Raw genomic sequence first — 18329 nt, 5'->3', positions numbered from 1 at the left:
TCATGGGGGTTGCAGAAGCTCACAAAGTTCTCTGAAATATCTCTGAGCTATGGAATCCTTAACTTTGTAAATGATGGAATATTATTTCCCTTCTCTGAACCTCATGTTTATTTGTAAAATGGAGATAATACCTACATTACATGGTTTTGAGGATTACATTTAATGTGTAAGAAGCACCCAGTGCTGTAGCTGTCAGAGAAAATGCTCAGTGAAAGGCATTTATTCCTGTTATTACTCTAATGTTCTTAGGAAGACCAGGCCCATCTAGAAACCATAGGATTTGATAATAGAGCATCAAAGTTTTCATTTGCTTGGAATTCTTTGGGCTTCCTGAGTCAGATTTTGAAGTTTGTGGGGCAGAAAGGGTCCTGACACCAGCTCAAATCCCTGACATAAAGGGAGATGAACATTTCCAGAATTCTTTTGGAAATCGCTTCATTAAACAGGGATACCCCCTGCTGGGTCGCAGAGATGCAAAGAGATGTGTTTCCCTTTGGAGGATTCAAGTGAAGAAGCTCTACTGGTACCAAATGGAAGAGTTCCACATTCCATGCTCCATAGCCCAGCTCCTAAGGAATCATGCATTATTCATTCCTTCTATAAATATTTATTATATGAATGCTAAACACTAGGCATTGTTCTTGGTGGTGAAAACAGAGAATTAAAAATACAATTGATAAAGATCATTGTATGCATGGAACTTACATTGTAGTGATGGGGGAAAGACAATCAGCGTGGTCAACAAATAATGCGTGAAATACGTTAGGCATGAAAAGTGCTAGTTAGAGTAAGTCTGGGAAGGGAGTGAGGAGTGCTGGGGGCTGCAGTGTGAAGTGGAATGGCCAGGAGAGGCTTCAGTGAGAATGTCTCCTTTCTAGATTATTCTAGAAGAAGGAAATGGTCTCGGCGTGAAAAGCATTAGGTGAGAGCGGGCTAGTGTGTTCCAGGAACAGGTTGAAGACAAGGAAACTACAGCAGAGAGAGCAAAAAGGGAGGGTGTTGGGAGAGGTGACAGGGAACCAGACCTCACAGGACCCTGTGGACCCTCATAAGGACTGGGCTGTCCCTCTCAGCCCCCCTGTGGGGGCCATCGGAGGGAGCAGAAGGGCATCGTGCTTTGAATTCATTGGTTTGAGTCTTGCACTAACTACTGTATGGGAATAGACCCTGGGGAGGCTGCGCCATGAGAGTCAGGGCAGAAACAGGGAGATCTCTTAGGAAGACATTGTTTCTCCTAAAGAAGAAATTGTCCACCATAATAGCGGGGCTGTCTTGATGGTATCTTACATGTCAGGCCATTCAACGTCAGTGGAAAACCTGTTCTGCTTGAGCAAGAGAGTTGTGACCTGCAGGGACATTGAGAGTTAAAGTTGGATTCTGTCTGGTTTGGAGTCCTGGAGGGCCACGCTGAGCAACAAGGGTAGCCGTGCGTCCTGCTAAATGGCCTCCGGGCAGTTTCGGGAGCAGAGGTCGCTGCGGGAAGCTGGCGGTGAAAGAGGACGGCGGTGGAGACTGTGGGAAGGCAGAGCTGGCGGTGGAGGCTGCGGGAAGGCAGAGCTGGCGGTGGAGGCTGCGGGAAGGCAGAGCTGGCGGTGTGACCGTGGCCTTGGGCTACACTCGGGTGGCCCCGGCTGTGGGTGAGACTCAGATCAGAACCGTGTTTGGATGTATCGGGAGGGCTGGTTTTAGAGTAAATGGGAGCAGACATTGTGGCAGGATGATATTTTGTAACGTTAACAAGTCATCTGGGCATCTAGAATGTACGGCATCAATTGCCTTAGGGGAGCAATGTCACAGCGGAAGCGAGGTGAAATTTCACAAGTCCTGGGCCCCCGGAGAACCCAGCCCGGAGCTCGTGTTGGATGAGTCAGAGTCAGTCTTGCGGCTCCTGGGGCCTCGGGTGTGGGGGCGAGGGCGAAGCAGGTGGGGTGCGGCCGGGGGCGTCTGAGAGGGGAGGGGATTGTTCCCTGCGCCACGTGAGCTGAGAGGCAGCAGTGAAGACAAAGCGCTGCAGAAAGCGGGGCCAGGTGATAGCAGGGGGTGCACATGCCTCTTCTGCCAGACGGTCCCAGGAGATGACAAGATAGAGTCCCGGGAGATGACAAGACTCCTGACAGCACAGGCTCGAGCGGTTTGTCCAGGCAGGTGGGTGTGACAGTCACAGAGTGGCCTGCATCACAGCACGAGGCAGGAGCAGAGCGAATGTCAGAGGCCAAAGGGGACCGACAGACCAGAGGCGGGTGGGGGTGGGGACGAGTAGGGGAGGGGGAGAGAGAAGCCGCTGGGCCCTGTGAGCCCCGCTGTGGCCTTCGGCTGGGGACGAGGAGAGCGCGCCTGCGACTCTGTGACATTCACTGACGTCCAGGACGGTGGACATCACGGAGAGTGGCGATTCGTGATCTGATGTCCTCCACCTCCCAGAACACAGAACTCCCCCCTCAAAAGAAAGGAATCCCCTGGGGCTGGGATGTCCCCAGATGCCCCCTCCATGCCGAGGTCGCAAGGCTTGACCTAGACACCATTTTTTTTCCCCACAATTTAATTTTTTTAAAAATTTCAGCTTATTATGGGGGTACAAAAGTTCAGGTTATACATATTGCCCATGCCCCCCCATCCCCCCGAGTCAGAGCTTCAAGCGTGTCCATCCCCAGACAGTGCACATCGCGCTCACCAGGTAGGTATGCACCCCTCCTCTCCCCCCCACCCCCCACAATTTAAGTTTTGAATTGAGACTTACATTTGTGACACATGTATAGAGCCCCCTGGCATTCTAACCCTCGGGGCTAATACATGTGGAACTAGAACATGGCTTTCTCCCAACTATTCACATTTACTAGCATAGAAGCCCAAACCAGCCACGGCTAAAAATAAACAAACAACAAAATTGAGTGGATGCTCCGGGCAGATAGTTCCTAGGATATAATTTAGGCTTCAGTGTTTTTTTCCCAGGAGTGAGGACAGAAGGTGGGCGGTGGGAAGAACGTGCCACCCTGTTAAAGGTAAGGAGCACGGGACAAGGGAAGGTTGGAGCTGCCAGTGGGAAGAGCGACACGGGACACGGATGTCCCCAATTAGGGTGGCGCAGATCGAGTAGGAGAGAGAGCTCAGGGGGCCCGTGAGGGGACTTCTGCTGGCCGTGCCACCCTCCCCGTGTGCAAAGCGAGAGTCAGGTCATCCGCTGAGAGCCGGAGTGGGGACAGGGAAGCCGGGCAGGGACCTAAGGAAACCAGAAGGATCGCAATACCCGCTCTGGAAAATAGGTTGCGAAATCCACAAGGAAGGCGTTTGCCAAGCAGCAGCCAGAGCTCCGTTGAAAGAACATGAATTTGTAATGTGCCAGAGTAGATGTTTGTCTCTTTATTTCCTTATTCGATTTTTTTGCTTTATTCAAACGGCTGCAATTTGACCTGCTTTTGCCACGTGTGGAAACTATTGGTCACTTTTATTTTTCTTTTTATTTTATTTTATTTTTTCAATGTTACAGAGTTTGAGATTTTATTTTCTTCTTTTCTAGAATAATTGCATCACTATAATATTCAAAGCATGCAGATTGAAAGTGAAATTTTTTTTTTTTTTTTTTATTTCATCTTGTTATGGGGGATACAGAATTTCAGGTTACATACGTTGCTCCTGTTCCGCCTTTCCCCCCAAGCCAGAGCTCCAGGCGTGTCTGTTCCCCAGGTCGTGCATTTTTCTTTTTAAATATACTTTTTTTTTTTTCTGTAAGAACTTAAAAACCTAATTATTTGTTTTAATTCATTGAAGGAACATAAAATATAGACCCTAGGGACTTTTCATGTAGTTTTATTAGCTTTTTTTTTTGAATAATAGATTTATATAGATCACATTTATCTTTTAAATATATTTGGCATGTTATCTGTGTGAGCAGTACTGCAAGAGCCTGGGAAGAAAGAAAGAGAAGGGAAAGGAAGGAAAGGGGAGGGGAGGGGAGGGGAGGGAAGGGGAGGGGAGGGGAGGGGAGAAAAAAAGTAGCAGCTTGGTCCAAGAATTTTGAGCATCCTCCTCACAGCTCTCCCCTTGTATGTACGAATATACACACATGAGAGAGTTCAAATGTCTGGGGAGTGTCTGAGTAAAGGAACTTCGTTAATTTTCTGCTTCCCTGCTTTAAAAGAATACCTATAGCCTGTAAGAAAATAGTGACCAAAATTGTCTGTGTGGTTCAAGAGCAAGAGGAGAGCTTCTAGAGCTGGTGGACCTGAGGCAGGCGCATAAAAGGCTTGCAATAAATAACTCTGGCCGCTGATTTTTAACGGTTTGTCAAGCCCTGTGTTCTAGGGCCAGTTCTTGCATAGTAGGAGCTGGGGCCACGAAGAGGACTAGGAAGTGGAGGTTCTACATTTGGTGGCCCGGGTGTCCCTTATGATGTATCAGGGGCTGGTCCCCTTACTTGGAGAGGCGGAGGCAGCTCAGCTAGACAGAGCTGCCGGGAGAGAAAGGTGGCTGTATGCTCAGAGCAGCATGCAGCAACTAGTGGAGAAAGTAGAAGTTACCATTGATGGACTTTGATCACGACAGAAGTCCTCTGCCAAAAAGAAAAAAAAAGGAGAAAAAGAAAGAAAAAAGAGAGGAGAAGAAATCCTTCACCCTTACACACTCTTCTATTCTTCTATCTATACCTTCGCTGCATCACCCACATGGAACCCACGTACCTATTTGCTTTCTTCACTTTCTTGCCACACTTGCTCAGCAGCCGCTAAGATTTCCTGTCGCAGCGCAGTGAACGGGCAGCCCTGGCCTGCGGGGCAGACTGCGCTCCCGCACCTGGGCCCGGAGCAGCATTTTTGTCTTGTTTCCAGGGCTGGATTTAGGAAAATGTAGCTTATCTTCACTCACATTCTTAAGAATGAAGAGAACTTTAATACCATTTTGAACCTCCTCCTGCAATTGTGTTTATTTTATATTTTATTTTATTTTTATTTCATCTTATTATGGGAGTACAAAAGTTCAGGTTATGTATATTGCCCATGCTCCCCCCATCCCCCCGAGTCAGAGCCTCAAGCCTGTCCATTCCCTGGACAGTGCGCATCGCACTCATCATGTAGGTATACACCCATCCCCTCCCCCCACCCCCATCCCCCCCCAGTCAGAACATTCAAGCGTGACCATTCCCCAGACGCTGTGCAACACACTCACCGTGTAGGTATACACCCATCCCTCCCCCCACCCCCCACTTCTGTCCGACACCCAATTGGTGTTATTCCCAAATGTGCACTTAGGTGATGATCAGGGAAACCAATTTGCTGATGAGTACATGTGGTGCTTGTTTTTCCATTCTTGGGATACTTCACTTATAGAATGGGTTCCAACTCTCTCCAGGAGAACAAAAGGGATTCTATATCACCATTATTTCTTATAGCTGAGTAATACTCCATGGTATACATATACCACATTTTACTAAACCACTCATGTATTGATGAACATTTGGGTTGTTTCCACATCTTTGCAACTGTGAATTGTGCTGCTATAAACATTTGGGTGCAGGTGTCTTTGTAATAGAATGTCTTTTTATTATTTTGGGTAGATGTCCAATAATGGGATTGCTGGATCAAATGGTAGGTCTACCTGTATCTGTTTAAGGTATCTCCATATTGTTTATTTTAGGTGAGCAGACAGCCTGGCAGGAGCTCCACGCTCCCTGTTTCTTTGCACTTGCCCTTCTCCTGTTCCCTTCGAAGTCCTGCGAGGTCTGTACCCCACGCAGCTTGCTTTCACCGCAAGGCAAAACAGACGTCACAGCTCAGCCTTTAGCAGCTCGTGACTGCACAGGGGAGGCTCTGGCCTGGGAAATCCAGCGCTCTGGTTCGGCTGCTAAAACTCCCTGGAACCTTGGCAAGGAAGACCGCAAGCCCCTAGAAGCTTCACCGGAAACACAACACAATTTCTCACTAGAGCCACTGGCGTTTTATGAAGAGAATTCTGAAAAGCACCTTGCAAGCACATGCTAATATTGTCCACTATGTACATAAATTATATCTAATAAGCTCTCTGAGGGCCATCAGCTTCTCTCCAATCCAATAAAGGCCACCTCGCTCCTGCACTGGGCACAAATGATGATGTTCCTTGGAGATTTTCCAGGTGAAATAGTTCGGAATTATGGAAAGGCCTCGTATGGCATCAATAATGCCCCCCATTAATTCCAGAAAAGCTGAATTTCCTGGCCACCTCTCACTCGACGAATTTCAAAAAGTATTTCTTTTCTGAAAATATATCTAATTTAAGTCAGATACCTAAATAGCAACACATAAGAATGCTTATGATATAGTATGTGAAAGAAAAATAAAGTTGTTTCATGCCATGATCATAGCTATTTAAAATTCTGCATAGGTGAGGACAAGGAATGGAAGGGAGCGTGGTCACCTGGGACACAAATTTTCTCTATAAACACTGATGAGTGGACTCTTAATGCACATGAGAAAAAACAATGATTTATTAGCATGGTGGAGTTATTGATAAAATTATTCGATTTTCTTTTGAATATGGTATTCATAAAAACCATTTGGTTAGATGAAATTGTTATTGAAACACGATATCTTCTTTATAACTTCCCATTTTCTCTACATGAAATAGTCCTAGTTTTCTTGTGTCCACTCGCAGTGACAGAAAAGCAGGTCCGGTCCCCGTGAGTGTCAGGGTGGTTCAGCCAGCACAAGGCAGAATAGCAGATACCATCGCTGCGTTCTCAAATTCAATTCTGGCCAACAGGATGGCCTAATTATGGGGTCATATGGTGTGATTTCAAAGAATCTTGGTCCCCCAACTACCAGTAATTTAATCGTGATGCTTAAATTTTGATTTCTATAAATGTGTTACATATTTAAGGCTTGGTCCCCAATGAATGCAAATAGCTGGAGACACAATAATCCTTCATGGACTCTTTGGTCACTTGCCTGTGAGTGCAAAGAGGCTTACCAGATGCTTTCTAGACATTAGGTTTTGGTCGGGGAGAGGGAGGAGAGCATGAGGATTCTGAAGGTGGAGGGGGTTTGGGAAAGGGCATGGTGAAGAGAGAAAGGTACAGAAAGGAGAGAAGGCCAAATTGCTACTTCCCAAGTTCTGCCCAGAGCTCACCCTGCTGTCCCAGGGTGAGTGTCCTGACCGAGTTGCAGCTGGGACTGCTCAAGTTGCTGCCACGATATCCAGTTGTTGAAAACATGGTGGGGGAATGAAGCTTTGGCTGCAGCTGTGACTGATGGTGAAGACAGTCCAGTCCAAGCTGCCCTGTGATCTGTAGGATTCCCGAGCCAACCGTCAGTCTGTTTAGGGATTAGGACCTTCCATTTTCAAATGAGATTTCCTAGTCATAATATACAGCCAGGGTCATGGCACATTTAACAGGTATTAAGAGAGTATTAGGATAATATGAAGATCAAATATCAGGGATTTTAATATGGTTTTTGGCTATAGATTATGAATATATAGATTCCACCCGTTGCTTCTCAATAACAGAAAAAAAAACTTTGATATTAATTACAAGTTTTTGACTGTGCATTAATATCCAGTCTCCAAGCAATTCAAATTATTTCCTTCTAGAGATTGTACTCTCTTTTAAGCAAACGAGCACTTTACTATTGAAAGAAACCATCTGTTGGCTTTACTTGTAAGAAATTCATACTTACCTGTTGCATTATGTACCTGGCTCTTGTTTGAAGTAATCGCCAATGAGACAGAGAGAACCCATGCATCTAGGAGCCTGTGGGAGTTGTGTTCCTTTGTTTAAAGAGAGTGTGTATGTGGGTCTGTGTGAGCACCCGCACGCGCACCTGTAAGTGTGGGTGCTGCGGGGAGAAACCAGGCAGATGTCACAGGTACCAGCCGTGTGCCAGGCTCTGCTTTAAGGGCTTTTCTCGTTAAGTTCTTAGATCAACATCACAGGTAAATACCACTATTATTCCCGTTTCTTAGATTATCAAACTGAATAGTTAAATTACATGAGTATGATTTTTAATGCCAGAAAAGGAGAGATAAAAACAAGGGATATTAAAAGGGAAAGGGAGAAGCAATTCTATCATTTTATCTCCTTTTCAGAGCTGTTTTGAAGCATGGTGAGCAGCTGACAGGTTTCCTGGGAGCAGTAGCTTTTCTCAAGGTCAATATCAGAAAACTGGACGAGGCTTACATGACTTTTGAGTTGCAAGTTGACTAATTGACTTCCTTGTCCATTTTATTTAAATGCCACTGAAATAGTCCGATAGTTATTTTATTTCTTTTGTAGTAGCTGATATTGCTTATGACATGACATTAACTTACATCAACTGAGAATGTTACCTATAATCACAATGTTACCTTTTGATAGAAATATGCCCCAAGGGGTCTGAAACAAGTGAAATATTGCTTTCACAGGCAAAAGAGCACCTGTGTCAATGTAGCGCTACATCAACAGATTATATTCTAAGACTTACTTCCAGGTCCATAAACATGGCATTGAGTGAATAAGTTTTATTACATATCGTCGGACAAGCAAGACTATGTATATAGCAGCTTGAAACAACAAATATTTATATATAATCAATAAAAACATAGCATTTGATTCCATTTCACACATAACACACAGATATGCACCTATATATACTTGTCTATATGTGTGTGTGTGTATATATCAGCAAATATGTAATGTTTATTCAACAAAAATACTGAGTGATTATTGCTGTGCAATGAATTAATTTTTTTCTCTTTTTGATTGACTTTCAAAAACTGTCCACATATACAGCCTTCAATTTTGCAATAAGAAATCTCATAGAAGTCAGTCAACCAATATTTACCACATGGATGCCAAATAAATGGTATTGTGCTAAGATTTTTGCAGAAGATACAATAATGTATTAAGTAGGGTTCTGGCCCTCTAGAAATTGCTTACATGTCGTGGAGATAGGCATGAAACACGAAGGCATCATGTGAGTGTCACATGTACTTATTTCTTTGTAAGAGGAGGGAGCAATCTCTAAGAGTTGGGTTGTTAGGAGAAATTTCAACGGGGAAAAGAAATCAGAATGAACCTAAAAGAAAAGTCCAGGCCAAGGGGACGTGTGAATAGAAGACAGGGAATTCCTGTTGGATGTAATGACTTTTATTTAAAGAGGAGAGATTTAAAAAGGTCTGTATTTATTTGAAGCTGAGAAATGGGATTAGTGGTACAGAGAAACAGTAAGATTGGTCTCAACTATGGCAGCCTGTGAATGTTAGATTAATATCTGCTCAGAGCAACTTCTAGATACTTCTAGCATACCCTCTTCAGGGGCACAGAAAGCAGATGAAGGAATCCCATATTCTCAGAAGAGTTTATTCCAGTCTCTCCCCCCGCCCCCACTACTTTTGAATTTTCTCCTTTGTCCTCTCTCTCTGTTTTGCCCATTTGATAGTAGCATCCTCATTTCAAACTGTCTATTTTGTTTTCACCTGTAACTTCCTTAAGATACTGTTTCTTGAAACTACTTCTGGGCATCCCAGGTTAGTAACACAAGGTGCCTACACCTGACCCTGAACTCTACGATACCCTGCACATTTTGTCCTAGCCTGTCCTTGACAGAGGAAGGAGATAAGAAAGTGTATCTGTTACTCTTTGCTGTGTAACAAATTACCCCAAGGCTTAGCAGCTCGGAACAGCAAATATTTATCACGTCACTGGTTTCTGAAGGTCAGGACTCTGGGAACACTTCGGCTGGGGGGCTGTGGCTGACTCAGCTTCCGGTGTCGGCTGCTGTCCCCAGAGACCTGACCAGGCTGGGGGACCTGCCTCCAGGGTTACTTCAGCGACGGCTGGCAAGAGCTTCAGTTCTTTGCTCTGTGAGCTTCTCCCCAGAGTTCTGACACAGACTGCCCCAGAGCAAATGCTCTGAGAACGAGAGGAGAAGCAGGAGAGAAAGCCGCCAAGACGGAAGCCACAGCACCTTTTATAACCCAATCTCAGAACTGACGTCCCACCACTTCTGCCTCATTGTGTGGGTCACGCAGACCACACCTAGGAGGGGACGGCACACCGGTGTGAACACCAGTGTGAACGCCAGTGTGAACGCCACTGTGAACGCCACTGTGAACGCCAGTGTGAACGCCACTGTGAACGCCAGTGTGAACGCCAGTGTGAATGCCAGTGTGCACGCCAGGAGGCCAGGATCACCAGGGAACGTCGTGGAGTCTGGCTACACACGGGCAGTTAGGTGTTTTGTCTGAACCATATCATGTTGTATGTAGATCACTAGAAAGATGAATTGGACAGCTGTGTGTGCTATATTTCTGCATTTAACAGGATGAAATGGAGTCTCTGAAAAGAGTCCTATATCTGGTCTATTTGACATTATTTACAGTAAGAGGCGTGCTTCGTTGAAATAGCAGTTTCCAGAAGAGTAGCATAGTGCTGTGTGCAGACATGCTAACTGAGATGCAAAATCTGCGCTGCGGTGCACGTGTGAGCTGAGAGCAGGAGGCACACTGCGTGGGAACAGGGGGCTGGAGAACGTCTAGTTACCTGCACAGCTGCTGCAAGCGGCTACACTGGGAAGACCGGGCCAAACTCTGCGCTGCGCTGGGACGCTTAGTCGCCCCGTCAGTACCTGGAGTGGGCTGGCGTGGAGGAAGCATTTTAGTTCTCTGACCACTGGGGACGTCTGCCCTTTCTGTTCTCCCGTGGCCTTTGTGGCAGAGGCTCAGCCCTACAGGTTGGGAGACACTGACACACCCAGAGAGCCGATGGGCAGTTAGGCCGCCCTAGTTACGCTTTTGGCTTATGGGTTTGGTCATGGAAGTGGAAATTGAGAATCGAAGAAACAAGAAGTTGAGGACCAGAAGGATTCAAAGAGGGTAACTCTAGAATTTCAAAAATTGACAGAGAGAAAGAATGCAAGGAGGGTGAGCAGCAAACAACGCAAATGAAATAAAGCAAAATGAGCTACAAATAGCTTCCACTTGGAGAAGTGAACCAATTTGATTATAAGCAACAAGCTATTTCTAGTAAATGGTTGTGAGCTTAGTATCTATTTCCATAAATAATATTTATTTTTAAACATAATTACCGTAAGAAATAATGGCTTCAAAATCACTTCTACCACATATATGTAACAAAGTTGTGTAACTAGGTTGGATTCAACATTGTTGGGGGTTATTGTATTCTTTCATATTTGCAAAAATATGACTCGTGGTCTTATTCCATACCTCATTTGGAAGGCCAGTCTCTTTCCTATGATTTTTGGACGTTTTCCGGGATTTGTGTGGCCCATTTGAATTCCTAAGTCCCACCTCAGTCCGACCAGCATGTCCTTCTGCGGCTTGGGCCGACCTCTCGGTCCCAGATCAGCGCCAACATGGACCACAGGCCCTTTCTTGGCGGTTTTCCCAAAGCACACAGGAGGCATGGTTTGTAGTACAGAGATTTCTGGACATTATTTGGGAGGGAGCAGTGACGGGTGCCAGTAGAGAGGGTATATCCCACCACATAGCAAAGAAAAAATTTAAAATGTAAGATTTTTCTTTAAAGAATCCACAGGGATTCCTCTCCTAAGGGATCCTCTGAGTGCAGCCTCCTACAGTCGCTGGGCCCATTTTCTTTCCGTTTGTCACGTCACCCTCACTTCTGCCTCACTTACCGTTACTATTCCTGTGTCCTTCCCAAATCTTCACCTGCATCCTCTCCCCACACTCATCCTCCTTTTGTTCTGTGTTCTCCTTCAAGACAAGCCCTGAAAGGCTTCTTTTGTCTCCAGAGCTGCCCCCAAGGTATTTTCCGAAACAAAAGGCCATTTCTTCTTACATGAGCTAAACCATTCCCCAGCATGCTGAAATCCACTGCAATCCATGTTTATATTACAGAGCAACTGTTCTTCATTCTTAAATATAATGGAAAAATATAAAATTATAAGAAAAAATTAAGATATATATAATTAAAGCTCTATTACCTCTGACACTGGTACTTACATACTAGTATTTTTTTTTTTTTTTAATCAATAATAGGCCAGGTGCGGTGGCTCATGCCTGTAATCCCAGCACTCTGGGAGGCCGAGGTGGGCAGAATGTTTGAGCTCAGGAGTTCGAGACCAGCCTGAGCAAGAGTGAGACCCCGTCTCTACTAAAAATAGAAAGAAACTATATGGACAGCTAAAAATATATAGAGAAAAAATTAGCTGGGCATGGTGGCACATGCCTGTAGTCCCAGCTACTCAGGAGGCTGAGGCAGGAGGATCGCTTAAGCCCAGGAGTTGGAGGTTGCTCTGAGCTAGGCTACTGCCATGGCACTCTAGTCTGGGCAACAGAGTGAGACACTGTCTCAACTAATAATAATAATGCATTGAAACTTCTCAAGCTCGTTGGAAGTGTAGCACTTTGAACATTTTTCCTGCTTTGTGGGACAGGCCTAAGTCCTTTGAATAGTTGATAGCTCATGTAATTGCAAGCACCTGTTAGATCCGGTTCCCCTTGGCCCCAGGAACAGAGAGGCGGAGTCACTGAGGCTGCAAAAAGGCAAAGGAGTTTATTGGCTAGCCCAAGCCAGGGTCCAAATTCCAGAGCGGCAACGCAGTGGCCTCTCCAGGAACTAGGACCCCGCCCTGGGGTAAAGGTTAAGCTTTTATACTTTTCTGTATGCTAGTTTTCACACGACACATTAGTCTGCACACGACACGTTGGTCTGCACACGACACACTGGTCTGCTCTTCATCCCCCTTCAGTTTATTTGTTCCTTTTTTTAGAAGTGGCTGATCGCGTTGGCTTCTGGTTTGTTGACTCTAAGCTTTGGGCTTTTCGCGCTGGCGCCAGTTGTAGTTAACGTCATCCAGGGGAAGAGGAGGGTCTCCGACGGGGGAGGAGGGCTGTTGTTGCATACCTTCTAGTTTTTGGTCACAAGCGATACTGGAACACAGGCCCTGCACAAGCCGTTCATGCGCTGATCATGTCTTGCTCTTCTTATCTACTTAATTGGTTGGAGGCCCCTGGACTCTCCAGCCCTTTATCAGGAAGTAACTTGTGATTATCTCCCCGGGGCTTTGTTTTCCTTTACTTTAGTGAAGCCTGCCATGGCTCCACTTATGCTAAGCACCAAGCCAGCAAGCCATATATACAGAAGCAGAACTAGGCTTCTCACATCCAGGAAGCCTAGCCTATCATGGGGTTACCTTTGCTCTTATCCCTGTTTTTCATTCTGATTAACTATATTTATCAAACAACTAAAAGCAAGCATAGTCACAGAAGCGAATAGCATCAGTTAGAATCAAAGAGAGCACACATTTTCCTACTATCAATTCCTGTTCTTCACACCTAACAACTATTCCTACTTTGAATACTCATGCATTTCTGCTTTAAATCCAGTGGGGGAAGGCGCACAAACGGAGCTAATTGGCAGTGAATTTTCACGGTACAGCTTTTTATTATCTGTTACAATAATTCTTTTACATGTGCAGTCACTTGCTAATGCATAGCACTTATTCAGTACATTTCATCTTTGAACCACTTTAACCACATGCATTAACTCAGTTCCACGAGCACAGATGAGAACCGTTACCCTCTTTCCCAGGTGGAAATACGCGACAGAGAGAAACTGCCTAACATCGTGCAAAGAGAGGAAAAGGTAAGAGCAAGAACTTCTCCTGTATTCTGACCTCAATTGTTGTATCTATGTAGTTTTCTTTTTAAATGAAAGAGAAGGAGAGTCTGGAGATGCGTTTTCGCAGTGGTGCTGGCTTCGTGCTGTGCTGCGCCGTTGGGTCTTCCCTGCTCATCACTACCCTTCACTTCGCCCTGGTTTCATTAGTATGGAAGAAAGGGACAGTTTTAGATCCTCACATCCAGATTATCTGTGGAGATAAACATGCAAAAGCAATAGCCAAATCCAGTTGTATTTAAAGCTTCCAAAGCCTCATGGGAAACCCCCCGTGCAGCAAGAGCTCATCAGACGGGAAGACCCCAAACCCCCTGGCCCCCAAGGCCCAGCCTCGCTTAGCTGTGCCCCTGTAGAGTTTATTTTGCGTGACCTGAAACCTTTCTTCATAAGGTGAGCGACTTGAGTGAGAGACACGTCCATTCGGAGACACAGCATAACAAGAAGATGATCAGAGATCCTTCCTGCCTCCCCCCTAAGCCCAGCATCAGTGACGAACCATGTCCCAATCTTCTTAAAGGTTGTCTTTACCTTTGAACACTATCAGAGCTAAAGTTTACCTCTGCTTGCCCGTCCAAGTGTTTGAGGCTAAATCCATTTGGAACAGATTTAACGCCCTTTCATAAAAATGTATTTAATCTGAAGGTTTGCTTCTAGATAGGGTGGTTGTAGTCTATTAATATGCTTGCATAAATTTATGATGTCCTGAAAATGTGAATTCAACATGGTAAAAATAGGAATATCAATTACCACAATGTTCTAACTACACTACACATGGTCCGCGAGCACATGACCAGCACAGGTACTTGTAAAAGTCAAGTTTGTGAAAGCAATAACTTCTTACTCATTTCTAAAAACCCCTAGGGATCCTGAGACTGTAATTTAATGCCCGGTAACATAACGCTGTTCTGCCCTTTCCTTGAAATGATGCTATTAGAGACCCATTAGCGCCATAGGTATTTATATTCTGTTTTTCAAATAAGGCTCCGAAGATGTGTGCCAAGAGCTCATTGAATGAAATTCTAAGCAACCTTTTCTAGCATGTTTGAGAACGTCAGTCGCAATGTGATAGATTTAATTGTTCAGCAAAGTGGAAATGTTTGCTTGGTTAATGGGCTTTCTTTAAAGCAGGGTCAAGTTTAATGTGGAATTTTTCTAGGGAACTCACCTTCTGTTTCTTAAGGAAGGTCCTAATGTTATTAATTAGTGGGAGAAGTAGTTATCAGCTTTCATATCTTCAGAAATTATTTCATTACAGAATAAGATTTCCCAACCTTTGTTTTCCCCTATTGAGACCTTAATTATATCCCAGATGTATCAGTAAACTAGGATTAAGGTGATGGGTTCAGACAGCCAGACTCGGTGATAACTCTGTTATGATCTTCCCTAAAGGGCTGAAAAACGGAAATATTGGTGTTTATTGGGTCGTGCCGATAACAATGCCAGGAATCAGTCATAGGTTTATAATTCATAGGTTGAAAACAAAATGAAATTGTATCTGAGACAGTGGAGCACAGTATTTGCAAAGATGGCAATGTTAACCGAATTCTTCCTCTTAAGATTTTCTTTCAAAGTTTTGCTCTAAAACCAAAGAAATGAATTTTTTTTGAAACTAGTTTTAGTTGATTTTAATATTACTTCTTATTTATACTTTATAAAGATATTTGCTTAATAAGTCATCTGGGCATGGTGGCTCACACTTGTAATTCCAGAACTTTGGGAGGCCAAGGCAGGAGGATTGCCCAAGGCCAGGAGCTTGAGACAAACCTGGGCAACATAGCAAGACTCTGTCTCTAAACCAAAAAAAAAAAAGAGCCAGGCTTGGTAGCCTGTGCCTGTATAGTCTCAGCTACTCAGGAGGCTGAGGTGGGAAGATCACTTAAGCCCAGGAGTTTAAGGTTCCAGTGAGCTATGATTGCACCATTGCACTTCAGCCTGGATGACAGAGCAAGACCATGTCCCTTAAAAAAAATTGCTTAATAATTCAAAATGAGAAATGGATTTAGCGATGAATTTAGCACTAGCAGCTTGTGTCTGACAGGATTTCTGCTACTGTGTCAAAATATGGTAAGATATGTCCGTTTGTAATTTGATAGCAACTCTCAGTTGAGAGTATCACGGAGGCTTTGGAGACCGTGTGATGGTGCCACTATGGAGGCTGGTGAGTGGTTGTGGAGAAGAGACGATGATGAGGTAATTAGATGGCGAATTTAATTGGAGGGAATTTTGTAGTGTAGTTTCACCGTCATTCCTTGGCATGAGTTGATGTGGCCATGAGTGAACTTGGGCACTGTGATGACAGATGAAAAAGTGGAGCAAAGAGCTCAGGAACAATCCAGGAGCTATTTCTGTTCATTTTTATCATTTGCTAAAGGGTCCCATTTATGTGGTCCTGATGTCATTCATAGGATTGGGGTTCGTAAAGAGATTGGCCAAGGGAGACGACCCCACACAAGGTGGAGACACCCATGCAGCCCAGGATAGAGCAGATCTCCCCAGCTGTTCCCTAATGGGGTCGGGACGGGCTTCCGTGGTGACTCTTGAACTCCTGTCCGGGCTTCCGTCCAGAGCTACCTCCCAATCAAGTGTTTCGTTTGAATTCTATAGTCCCAAGAAAACTAGCACCAAGTATTCCAAATCTCTTTCTGTGAGAGACAGAGTGGTCCGTAGGGCATGCGTTAGGTTGCTTTAAGCCCAAAGCAGCAAGAGACCCATGCAACAATAAGGAATGATAAGGGAAGTCTCTCATGACATGGGAGTTTAGGAGCGTGGCATTGCCACTGTTAACTGATTCATCTGCTTGGTGGTGACATCAAAGACCAGGTTTGCTCCGTGTCTGTGTTCTGTCATTTCCAGCATCATCTGCCTCCTTCACTAAGCGACTCGTTTGCACCAGCTCGAGTCTTGCAGTCTTACAGCCCACACAGCACCCGCCAGGCAGAAGAGAAGACAGTGCGTCCTTTTTTTTTTTTAGAGTGAGGGGAATTTTCCCAGAAGCCTGTTAGCATTTACACTCACAGCTCGTGTACAAGAGTTTTACTTTTTCCCCAGTGTTAAGCCAGCATAAGTGAAAAGGAATTGGGATAATTGGCTTGAGCTGGTCAAAGGGCCCAGAATCTATTGAACTTGTCTGATGAGGAAAATGAGGGTTCTCCTGGCAGGAAGAAGGGGTGGGATGGATACTGGGTGGGCTGCCGAAGGCGGCGGGCCATCGGTTCAGCTCCCACTGTTCTCGGTTTAACAAAGAGAGTAGAAAGATACAGGGCAGGTACCAACCCTGGTACCACTGACATTTTGGGTGAGTAATTCCATATTGTGAGACTGTCCTGGGCATCGTAGGATGTCTGGTCCCCTGGCCGCTACCTGATAGCTGCCAGTAGCATCCCCCACCCAGTTTGTGACAGCCAACTGTGTCTTCCAGGAGATGTTGGGGACGGGGGCACAGTCACCTCCCACTGGGCTGCACTGATCTAACAGACGGACATGGTAGAGGGAAAATTCCGGTGGGCAGATTATTGCGTGGTGGCTTTAGGCTTGACCATGGGTCTGTGACCCTGAGCGTGAACACAGCTGAACCAAGCGGTGCATGAATGACCCGAGGCAAAGTGCGCCTGACGTCCCCTCCTGAAGGCCTCTGCCCAGTGTAGGGGACACGCTGGTCACAGACTCGCAGCTGCCTTGACTCTGTACTACATAAGGTGACCCACGAGTCCCCCTGTGTGTGTGGACATCTGGGTATCACTGAAAGTCGGGAAAGGTTCTGGGGCAAAGTTCAGCGGGGTAAAAGGCAGAGGCTGGAAGCATCATTTCAGTGGGAAAAACATACTCTGGGGGGAAACGTGCGGTGAGTTGTTACAATGCAATTCCACTGGGCAGTATTTGGCCTGCTTAATTTATCAGAGAGAGTCGTAGCTCTCGAAAGTAAATGGTTTCAGTAAAGCTCAAGCCAATTATCCCAATTCCTTTTCACTTATGCTGGCTTAGCACTGGGGAAAAAGTAAAACTCTTGCACACGAGCTGTGAGTGTAAATGCTAAACCCAGTAAATGGTTTCAGCGTTGTAGGAGGGCCACACCGGAACGAAAGAATCTTTAAAATGGATTTCCAAAATTAGGGTACCGCCTGGGGCCTTTGGTTGGAGACACACTTAAAGTACAACTGGTAGCGTTTAAAAGTTCAGATTTCTTGAGCTTGAAGGTGAAAATACTGACCACATTAGACCGATTGAAGAGCTAACGGGAGCTGTGATTTAGACAGGTGATTACTTCAAATTGCAGCAATTCTGACAACCTAGGAGTCCTCCCTCCCGTCCTTATTTCAGTTCTGCTCTCATTTCAACAGAAGAAAGCAATTTAAACTGCACAAAGTGTGGGAAATTGGAAAGGGAGACATTTTGGGGAGAGAAAACAGCAAAAGATGTCCCAGGAGGGAGAAAAAGGGAGAAAGGGAATTGAGCCCTAACAAAATGAGTAGCCAGAAGGAGTGAGAGAAGACGTGGAAATATACACAGCGAAGCAGCAATGGGACCATCCGGTGCAAACTTTATTCAGTTAAATTCACATCTTTTAAAAATGTTGGTATTTATACTTTACAGAGGATGATCCAGTACGTGTTTTGCGCTTTGACAATGAAGTTGGTTGCCGTGTGACGCTAATGTTGGGCTCCGTGCGGCGGAATGGGTGAGAGGAGGAGTGCGAAGCAGGATTGTCACCGCTTAGGAGCTGAATGAC

Source organism: Eulemur rufifrons, chromosome 13 (assembly GCF_041146395.1).
Source record: "Eulemur rufifrons isolate Redbay chromosome 13, OSU_ERuf_1, whole genome shotgun sequence".
NCBI classification, from domain to species: domain Eukaryota; kingdom Metazoa; phylum Chordata; class Mammalia; order Primates; family Lemuridae; genus Eulemur; species Eulemur rufifrons.
This window is presented reverse-complemented; position numbering follows the sequence as displayed.